At 39.4% G+C, this 11,563-nt stretch overlaps 1 long non-coding RNA gene across 1 annotated transcript in view; it reads left to right on the forward strand.

The window, feature by feature from the left end:
* Nucleotides 1-9,052, forward strand: part of LOC309801939 — a 115,053-nt gene extending 106,001 nt beyond the window's left edge. Inside the window, exons 3-4 of the long non-coding RNA XR_014293688.1 lie at nucleotides 8,183-8,414; nucleotides 8,948-9,052. This is a non-coding gene — a long non-coding RNA (uncharacterized lncRNA). The remainder of the gene's footprint in view (nucleotides 1-8,182; nucleotides 8,415-8,947) is intronic.
* The last annotated feature ends 2,511 nt before the right edge of the window (nucleotides 9,053-11,563 follow it).

Raw genomic sequence — 11,563 nt, forward strand, 5'->3', positions numbered from 1 at the left:
AATGTATAGGGGGACTGTGGTAGTATATAGGGGACTGTGGTAGTATACAGGGGACTGTGGTAGTGTATGGGGGACTGTGGTAGTAGATAAGAGTGAGTATGTTGGTATATAGGGTGACTGTACACAGTTTCTTCTGTAAGTTAATTTGGAAAGGAGTTGGAAAGAGAAACATTAATAGAAGCATAAATGCTTTTCAGTTTAAACTACTGTAGAATGTATAATATCTATTGAAAAGTAAGTAGCATGCACTGTCTTATAAAGAGAATAATCCTGTAATAATTTACTGAAGAAAGGTACATTCACCATCAGATAGTACTTTTCTTGAACATTACTTGAGAATTTGGGGAGAAAGGTATTGTCCTTCAAAAGCAAACCAAAAGCTATACAAATTAAAAACAAACAGAATTAGAGAAAAAGATACACATTAGAATCTTAGTATCTGTCCTAAATCAGTGGAAAAGTATATTTGTTTGTATTTCCTTAGCGTTTAGCATGATATTTTTAAAAAATATTGCTCAGGGCTTCCCTGGTGGCGCAGTGGTTGAGAGCCTGCCTGCCGATGCAGGGGACACGGGTTCGTGCCCCGGTCCGGGAAGATCCCACATGCTGCAGAGTGGCTGGGCCCGTGAGCCATGGCCGCTGAGCCTGTGCTTCCGGAGCCTGTGCTCCACAACGGGAGAGGCCACAACAGTGAGAGGCCTGCGTACCGCAAAAAAAAAAAAAAAAAAAATATTGCTCAGAAATTTCAAATGTTACAAATAAAAGTAGATTAGAGAAAGAGCTTACTTTTTAAAACGTAGTTTTTAAAAACTAAATTTAAATTTAAAAATACACGGAACTCAGCTAACTAAAAGCTTTAATGAACTCCACTGATTCTCGCTTTACCACTCTGTAGATGGGAATATATTCTGAGCATATAGTAAGTTTTATGGATTATAATGATGTGAAGGTATTTTATAATAGAAAAATACAAAGTAGATCAAGTTGGTATTATTCTAATTCAAGTTGCTTTTAGGGGAAGATTGTAAGAGAGCAGGCTATTCTATTTAGAAAAACGTAGCAGACCAAAACCATGGCTCCATTCCGGTACACCACCAACTCATCTATGCCTCCTACAGTCATGTTCCAGCATAAGAATTGGAGTTCTGGGAACTCCCTGATGGTCCAGTTAGGTCCAGTGGTTAGATGCTTTCACTGCCAGGGTGTGGGTTCAATCCCTGGTCAGGGAGCTAAGATCCCACAATCCTTGCGGTGTGGCCAAAAAAAACACTGGAGTTCTAAATGCGTGTCCTAAAACACTGGCAGACCCTGGCAGACCCTGGATTAATAAGAACAAACTAAAGAATATTTTGTTTACCTTCTAAGAAAAGAAATTGCTGCATTTTGGAAAGGTGGTCTAATAAGGATTGAAATATAAAGGTTTTCTGCTTAACGTGGAGTTAAACAGAAGTTATTAGTGGTTGATTGTTGCTAAAAATTACCAAACACATTGAAATTGACCACAATGAGTTTTGGTGAACATTCAGTCTCATCCAGGCAGATAGTGACCTTTCAGAAAAGGAGTACGGAGTTTTTAATCCTTTTGTTCGACGATAGAAAGTGAAGGGGTGACAGAGTACAGGTAGACATTGGGGATATTGTGGGTTTGGTTCCAGGCTGTCACAATAAAGTCAATACTGCAATAAGCAGGTCACACGAATTTCTTGGTTTCCTAGTGCACATAAAAGTTATGTTTACACTATACTGTTGTCTATTAAGTATGCAATAGCATTATGTCTAAAAAAAAGCAATGTACTTGCCTCAGTTAAAAAATAATACTGTTCTGACCAGTGTGAGGTGATATCTCATTGTAGTTTTGATTTGCATTTCTCTAATGATTAGTGATGTTGAGCATCCTTTCATGTGTTGGCAATCTGTATATCTTCTTTGGAGAAATGTCTATTTAGGTCTTCTGCCCATTTTTGGATTAGGTTGTTTGTTTTTTTGATATTGAGCTGCATGAGCAGCTTGTATATTTTGGAGATTAATCCCAGTGGAATATTACTCAGCCATAAAAGGAAATGAAATTGAGTTATTTGTAATGAGGTGGATGGACCTAGAGTCTGCTATACAGAGTGGAGTAAGTCAGAAAGAGAAAAACAAATACCGTATGCTAACACATATATATGGAATCTAAAAAAAAAAAAGATCCTGATGAACCTAGGGGCAGGACAGCAATAAAGACACCGACATAGAGAATGAACTTGAGGACACGGGGAGGGGGAAGGGTAAGCTGGGACGAAGTGAGAGAGTGGCATGGACACATATACACTACCAAATGTAAAATAGATAGCTAGTGGGAAGCAGCTGTATAGTACAGGGAGATCAGCTCAGTGCTTTGTGACCACCTAGAGGAGTGGGATAGGGAGGGTTGTAGGGAGACGCAAGAGGGAGGGGATATGGGGATATAAGTATGCATATAGCTGATTCACTTTGTTATACAGCAGAAACTAATACAACACTGTAAAGCAATTATACTCTAATAAAGATGTTAAAAAAATAATAATACTGTTGGAAAAATGACACTGATAGACTTTCAGGGTTCCCACAAACTTTAAATTTGTAAAAAATGTAATATCTGTGAAGTGCAATAAAATGCAGTATGCCTGTACCCCACTGGCATTAAACAGTTCTAATCTACAAAGTGTTTCCCCAGTATATTTACGAATTAAAGGCTCACTGGGTTAAGCTAATCTCAGAGTGCAAATGCCTTCTGGATAGGACGAACCTCTAGGTCCTACACAGCTTAGAAGTGTGGTTGTTAAACCTTTATTTGTCTTGGATTCCTTTACATCCTTAAACCTTATTGAGGATTCCAAAGTGCCTTTATTTATGTTGGTTATCTCTCTCAACATTTATCAGATTAGAAATTAAAACTGGGAATTATTTTAGGACACAAGAGTGCCTAATACACTTTCCGTGAGCTGTCAGAGCAGCAAAGTCATCACACAGCATGTGGTCTCTGAAAAGCTCCACTGTAGGCCTGTAAGAGAATAAGAGAGAAAAAGGCAAATAGCATCAGAGTATTTTTATCAGAAGAGTTTTGACCTCATGGACTTGCAGAAAGGGACCCAGGGAATTCCAAGTGTCCTAGATCTCAGGTTGGAGCCATTGTCTTCATATAAATGTTTTCTTAATCTAGTCCCTTTTGCATTTTGGAGGCAAAGGAATCACTGGGAAGGGGGGTGGGTATTGATTGAAATGCAGATTTTAGGGTCCCATACCGAGAGATTCTGATTCAGTTGATTTGGGATAAGGTTCAAGAATGTTCCTGATTAAAAATCACGATGCCCGGAATTCCCTGGTGGTCTAGTGGTTAGGACTCAGTGCTTTCACTGCCGAGGGCCTGGGTTCAATCCCTGGTCGGGGAACTAAGATCCCACAAGCTGCAGGGCATGGCCAAAATAAACAAATCACGACCCCCACTCCTCTTACCCTTCACCACCAACCCCACTCCTTATTATTTTGATGTAGGGGTCTGAAAATGCACTTGACCGACCCTGCCTATATCTCATGGTTGTTAATATTCATTGTTATCAAATTTACCCTGAATATGCACACTGGTATTCTGGATCAGAGAGGGATTTCACATTAAATACCTCATAGTAAATAGTAAGTTCATTCATCCTTCTTGGAACAGTCTTACCCCTGAGGTGATGTGATGAGTGTCAGGTCCCTCGTCCCACTATGGAAATAAATCTCTCCAGAAGCCTGATAGCCTGGGTGTCCCTGCTTTTGTGACCTTGAGAACTCTCTAAGTTCCAGGGGCCATTCCTTTTTTTTTTTTTTTTTATTGAAGTATAGTTGATTTACAATGTTGTGTTAATTACTGCTGTACAGCAAAGTGACTCAGTTATACACATTCATACATTCTTTTTTTGTATATTCTTTCCCATTATGGTTTATCATAGGTTATTGAATATAGTTCTCTGTGCTATACAGTAGGACCTTGTTGTTTATCCATTCTCTATATAAATGCTTACATCTGCTGACCCCTAACTCCCACTCCATCCCTCCCTCATCCCCCTCTCCTTTGGCAACCACCAGTCTGTTCTCTATGTCCATGATTCTGTTTCTGTTTCATAGATAGGTTCATTTGTGTCATATTTTAGATTCCACATATGTGATGTCATATGGTATTTGTCTTTCTCTTTCTGACTTACTTAGTATGATAATTAGTAGTTGCATCATGTTGCTACAAATGGCATTATTTCGTTCTTTTTTATGGCTGAGTAGTAGTCCATTGTATATATGTACCACATCTTCTTTATCCATTCATCCGTCGATGGACATTTAGGTTGTTTTCATGTCGTGGCTATTGTGAATGCTGCTGCTATGGACATAGGGGTGCATGTATCTTTTTGAATTATAGCTTTGTCTGGATATATGCCCAGGAGTGGGATTGCTGGATCATATGGTAATTCTATTTTTAGTTTTTTGAGGAACCTCCATACTGTTTTCCACAGTGGCTGCACCAACTTAAATTCCCATCAACAGTGTAGGAAGGTTCCCTTTTCTCCACTCTCTCTCCAGTATTTGTTATTTGCAGACTTTTTAATATGGTGATTCTGACTGGTGTGAGATGGTACCTCATGGTAGTTTTGATTTGCATTTCTCTAATAATTAATGATGTTGAGCATCTTTTCATGTGCCTCTTGGGGGCCATTCCTCTTTGAAATGAAAATATCTAGGGAGCTAGCACTCCTGTCTTCAAGACACCTTTGACTTAGCCTAGGGACCTACTCAAGAGCTGTAACTATTATATTTGGTCCACGTGGGAAGATAAGAAAATATAGTACTCTTTCAAATCAGGGCAATTAACTAGACAAATGGCTACATATCAAAATCCCCTGAAGAATCTTAAAAGGCTATGGAAACACAGAAAAATTCCAGGGAGATTATCTTTCTCCATACCTATTTACCTGGAAAGAAAAGGAAAGAGAAACTTTCTAGCTGCTCTAGCTGATCTAACCTGCAGTCACTTGGATTTTGTGATCTAGCAAATTCAAAAGTGCCTGTCGTATCAATGGAATATTGAGATGTTACAGAACCTGTGCAAAACCCTGGTGGATTTAGGTAGTAAAGTGTCCATGTGTATGAATGGATATCCAACAACAAGGATTGTCAGGAAGGTGGGGGACAAGCCCATAAATAAGGAGTAAAGGGAGACTAGGCAATGAGCAGGACCACAGAACCAGTCTGGGAAGAATGTCATGGTCACTCTGCTTCTTAGGCAAATGGCCTTTTATAGAGCAGCTGCCATACTCTCAACACTGTCATGAATAGTTCTGCCTATGATCCAAGCCAGAGCAACCCCTGTACCAGGTCCTGCCCTTTAGAGGGTCCCACTTCCTGCACTCACATACACACACACACACAGACGCACGTGCACACACACACACACGTTAAAGAACATCCAGGCATCCCTGACATGTGGGGTCTGGTGCTCAGGGCTGGCAGTGCAGGACCCATAACTGTAAACATCATTCTTTTTTTGTCTTTTTTAAAAATAATTTTTGGGCTTCCCTGGTGGTGCAGTGGTTGAGGGTAAGCCTGCCGATGCAGGGGACACGGGTTCATGCCCCAGTCCGGGAAGGTCCCACATGCCGCGGAGCAGCTGGGCCTGTGAGCCATGACTGCTGAGCCTACGCGTCTGGAGCCTGTGCTCTACAACGGGAGAGGCCACAACAGTGAGAGGCCCATGTACCACACACACACACACACACACAAAAATAATAATAATAATAATTTTTATTGGAGTATAGTTGATTTACAATGTTGTGTTAGTTTCTGCTGTACAGCAAAGTGAATCAGTTATACATACACATATATCCACTCTTTTTTAGATTCTTTTCCCATATAGGTCATTACATAGTATTCAGTAGAGTTCCCTGTGCTATACAGTAGGTCCTTATTAGTTATCAATTTTATATACAGTAGTGTGCATATGTCAATCCCAATCTCCCAATTTATCCCTCCTCCCTTCCCCCCACCCTGGTAACCATAAGGTTTTTTTTTTCTACATCTGTGACTCTATTTCTGTTTTTTAAATAAGTTCATTTGTACCATTTTTTAAGATTCCACATATAAGTGATATCATATGATATTTGTCTTTATCTGTCTGACTTCACTCAGTATGACAATCTCTAGGTCCAGCCATGTTGCTGCAAATGACATTATTTTGTTCTTTTTTATGGCTGAGTAATATTCTGTTGTATGTATGTACCACATCTTCTTTATCCATTCTTCTGTCGATGGACATTTAGGTTGCTTCCATGTCCTGGCTATTGTAAATAGTGCTGCAATGAACATTGGGGTGCATGTATCTTTTCAAATTATGATTTTCTCCAGGTATATGCCCAGGAATGGGATTGATGGATCATATGGTAGCTCTATTTTTAGTTTTTTAAGGAAACTCCATACTGGTTTCTATAGTGCCTACACCAATTTACATTCCCACCAACAGTGTAGGAGGGTTCCCTTTTCTCCACACCCTCTCCAGCATTTATTGTCTGTAGATTTTTTGATGAAGGCCATTCTAATCGGTGTGAGGTAGTACCTCATTGTAGTTTTTTTTTTTAATAAATTTATTTATTTATTTTTGGCTGCATTGGGTCTTTGTTGATGCGCTTGGGCTTTCTCTAGTTGCGATGAGCGGGGGCTACACATCGTTGTGGTGCACAGGCTTCTCACAGCAGTGGCTTCTCTTGTTGCAGAGCATGGGCTCTAGGCACGCAGTCTTCAGTAGTTGTGGCACGTGGGCTCAGTAGTTGTGGCTTGCAGGCTCTAGAGCACAGGCTCAGTAGTTGTGGCACCCGGGCTTAGTTGCTCCGCAGCATGTGGGATCTTCCCGGGCCAGGGCTCGAAGCCATGTCCCCTGCATTGGCAGGCAGATTCTTAACCACTGCACTGCCAGGGAAGCCCCTCCTTGTAGTTTTGGTTTTCATTTCTCTAATAATTAGTGACGTTGAGCATCGTTTCTTAACATCCGTTCTATCCATTCTTGATGCTAAGACACTAACACTGTTAGTGTCTTTTCGTGACATCCGTTCTTGGCATTAACACTGTTCAGGCCCTGGGGAAGCACTTCACATCTCTTGCTCTGCATCCTTGAAACAAAAGGCAGGTATTCCTGATGAATGTTTGTAGGTGGTGTCCCTGCCAGCATGAGAGAGAGACACTGCTTCAGAGCACAGGGACAATTCCGGCAGCCAAAGAACTTAGGTACAAGAAGAGAGAAATTAACATGTCCAAGCCTTCTCTGATACTATCAGGGCAATATAGTGTTGCATCGGGAAATAACATTTCTTAGCAATGCTGAACATCCTTTTTCCTGCTTCTCTTCTTGTTCTAATTTGTGGCCCTAAAGATACCCATGAATTAATGTGGAACTTGCTGTAGTTGTACATGGCTGCTGAGGAAGTTTTTGCAGTATTAACTCATGTTTCTCATACCTTTGTATATATGTAGCTCTAATCTGCCATTATTACTTCTGAAAATTAGATGTGGTTGCCACTGTCCACAAAGGATTTAAGTCATTTGCTCCCAATTCAAAGTCAAGAGCTTAGGTACTGACAGATCAAGGACACCTATGTAGCAAGGCCTGGCTGCAAGGGAAGTGGTGAAAGTGAACATTTGGTATTTGGGGCTCCTATGGTATCTAGTAGGCTTTGCCTCCTACCAGTTCCCACACGGTGAATATTAGCCAAGTGTAGAAAAATCATCGCATTTTTTCTGAAAATCGGGACCTATGGTCACTTTGAAATGAGTCTAGACACAACCCCTCTTTTAGTATCTTGATGAATTAGTCCTGAAGGAAAGAGAAGGTACAAGAGAATGGCAGAGGGTAAGTTCTTTTTTCTTTTGACGAGGTATGAAATATAGGCTGAGGTTAGATGCCCAAAGACCTAAGTGTTCTGTAATCTTGCAAGGGTCCCTTCATCTACCTAGGGTTCAGGCACTTCATACATAAAGTGAGAGAATTGAGCAAAATAATCTCTAAACTTCTCTGTGTGTACTAAGAAATAATATATCATTCTTTTTCTCCAGGGGAAGTATAAAGTTGAGTCAAAGGCTGAAATGGAAATAAAGCTAGAAGTTCTCTCAAACAACAAATACTGAAGATGCATTTTTCTTTTTACAGCCAATTTTCCATCTCATGTGGTTTTTAAAATAATGTAACCGTACTATATATCAGTGAAAAAGAATGAAATATCACTGCACACATCAAGTTGGATGCATCTCAGAAAATAATATTGAGTGAAAAAAATCAAGTTGCAGAAGAATTCAGACAGTGATTCCATTTATATCAACTCAGAATATTTGAGACTAAACCACCCACTGTTTGAGAATATCAACGTATGTGCCAAAGCAAGGTAAGGATAACCAAAATTCAGGATGGTGATTTCCTCTAGGGAGGAGCAGTATGACATCATGGAGTGATGCATAGAGGCCCTCAAAGGTGCCAAAAACATTCTATTCCTTATCTTGGGTGGTGGGCACATGGTGGTCAATGTTATTGTAATTTACTGTACCTTATGCACATATTGTTAATTAAATTTTTGTATCCATTCAGTTTTTTGTTTTGTTTTGTTTTGTTTGCGGTACGCGGGCCTCTCACCGTTGTGGCCTCTCCCATTGTGGAGCACAGGCTCCGGATGCGCAGGCTCAGCGGCCATGGCTCACGGGCCCAGCCGCTGCGCGGCATGTGGGATCCTCCCAGATCGGGGCACGAACCCGTGTCCCCTGCATCGTCAGGCGGACTCTCAACCACTGCACCACCAGGGAAGCCCTCCATTCAGTTTTTAATACAAACAATTAAAACTAAGTTGAGAACATGCATATTTTGATTCAGAGTAAATTTTTCTTCTCTATTGTGTGTGTTTCCATGTTCTTTATTTCTTAACAGACTTTCATGTTTAAGTAAATAGATATTTCTTGAGAAACATGAAACAGAACCTTGTGCTTTGGGAGTTCTTCATATAAAAACAAAACAGCATCAATAACACAAGGTAAGAAAACATCAACAAATATGTAACAGGTACCTTTGCTAAACAAGAACTGTATAAATGTGGATTGTATGAGTTATGCGTTTCTGCAAACAGAGAACTTTGGTGCCAGATTTCTCAAGCATCACCCTCTAGAGATATTATTAGCTCCTTACATTTGAATAACACAAATTCCCTTTATTCACAAATATTGAAAATTAAGGCTTACTCTTCCCCATTTCCTTGATCATGCAATTACTCGTTTTTAAATATCATTTTCCAGGCACTGCTTTGTGAGAACTATTCTGCAAAAGAACACCAGGTTGTGTGAATGTTGAATCTGGATTTCTTGGCCACAGTGCTGGACCCGGGAGTCTACTGCTAGTAGATGAGTGACTTTTCAGGCTTTAGAAAATGCTTAATAAGTCATTAGACCCTTACTGCAGTTGGCGAGGCTTCTCAGCTCATAGACGATAAAACGTCTAGTGAGGGAGGGAAAACAACAAAACAACAGTGAGGTCTAAGATTTTGTTTATTTTTTCTCAAGATTTCTTTTTTTTTGATGTGGACCATTTTTAAAGTCTTTATGGAATTTGTTACAATATTGCTTCTGTTTTATGTTTTGGTTTTTGGCCACGAGGAATGTGGGATCTTAGCTCCCTGACCAGGGATCAAACCTGCACTCCCTGCACTGGAAGGCAAAGTCTTAACCACTGGACTGCCAGGGAAGTCCTGAGGTCTGAGATTTTAGAACTGTGAACTTGCCCCCATATTTAAACACCATCAACAATGACCATTATGTTCCCTGACATACACACACTCGACCACACTCCCTCCTTCACCCACCAAATCCCAGCATGATTCAGATCCTGGGGGTCGTGTGGGGTGTGTGTGTGTGTGTGTGTGTGTGTGTGCGCGCGCGCACGCGCATATGTGTGCATGTGCATGGGGATGGGGAGGGAGATTGATAGAGAGATAGAGAGGGAGAGAGAGATGAGCTTCCTTAATCATGTTTCATTTCTCTATCCCCAGGTTATATACAAAGAAAATAGTCTCTTATCTCATGTGAGTACATAGTTTAATTCCTTGAAATTCAGTCCCTAAAACTAGTCATAATTAAAATATAGTTTGAAAATAAAAATAATTGACTCAGTTGATTTAGATGCACACACAATAAATTTTGGGGTTTGTCCTATCTGTGAATGTTTGCAGGAATGCGTTTCAAAGGCCAAAATCAAAGTAGCTCACAGCCATTTAGCCTAGAAAATGCAAAAGAAAGCCGTTTCCTTTCTTATATCTTGTTGCTATGGAAAGTTTCACGGTTGGGATATGCACCCTAAACTCTTTTCAAAAATGGAATAGACAATGCAATAAAAGTGAAATTCATCTTTGTTCTAAACATATAAAACAGAGGCAGCATTTGATAGTAAAATTTATAGGATTTCTTTTCTATTAAGATGGAAAATAAGTTGTCTCCATTTGTAATTTTTATAGAGACAAGATTTGCAGTTGTTTGAAAATACAGTGATAAAACTGGATATAACAGAGATAACATACATGACACCTAAAAATGGATACAGAGAAAGACATACATAGTAACTGAAAAAACATGCCTGAAAAGATGTCCACAGAATAATGACTTGAGGAACCTTGTTATTCCGTGGGTTATTGCCAGATGTGCATTTGTTTAAACTGAAATGAAAGTGGAGAAACATTAAAGTGTGTAGAGAAACAAGATAATACCTGGTAGGAACCCAATCTTATGTGCAAGTCAAATGAAAGGACCCCATGATCAACATGGTCAAAAGCAACTGACATTTCTAACACAAATAAGATCTGAAAATTTTGGTGGAATTGCTTATACTTCTATTCAGACTCCCTGAAACAGACCCTATTAAGTCAAACTAAATTGTACCAAGTGCCTTAAAGAGGTGCCTGTCTGTTTTAATTCTCCTGACACTTCTAGCTGGGGCTTGGTCTAATAGTGATTGTATAGAGCTATTAGGAATGCATCTGATAGAAAAATGCAGTTGTCAGCTACTGCTTTATTATTTTGATCCTATACAGTAATTTCTCTCATGACTATTGTTACATAAAATGATATATTGGCTACCAGCTCAGCTTCTAATTAAGCAACAGTGAAATTTTATACTAATGTTGGATTTAAAGGGAAGATTGTGAATGCGTTTATCTTCAAACTTACCTAATTATTGTTAGTGTACTATTCAGGACATAAAGAAATCCACTCTATGAATGAGTTTTACAGTGCAATGCAGTTTGTATTATTTTTTTGAAATCTAATTCTTTAAACTAGTTGGGTTTTTAAAACTTACCTTCCCTTTAAAAATATAGTCTAGAATGAATTTATAGGCAAGTAAGACATTTCCAGGCACTTTTTTTGCATGTATTTGAAAAGTAGGTGCTATAGAAATGTCATATTTCATTAATAATATGTTTTGATTTTGACGTGATGAATCAATCAGAGAAACATTGAGCAGGTAACAATTAATCTAAAGGAAATAGGGAATTCTTTTACA

This window comes from Mesoplodon mirus (assembly GCF_964341445.2).
Source record: "Mesoplodon mirus genome assembly, chromosome: 4".
Classification (NCBI taxonomy): Eukaryota; Metazoa; Chordata; class Mammalia; order Artiodactyla; family Ziphiidae; genus Mesoplodon; species Mesoplodon mirus.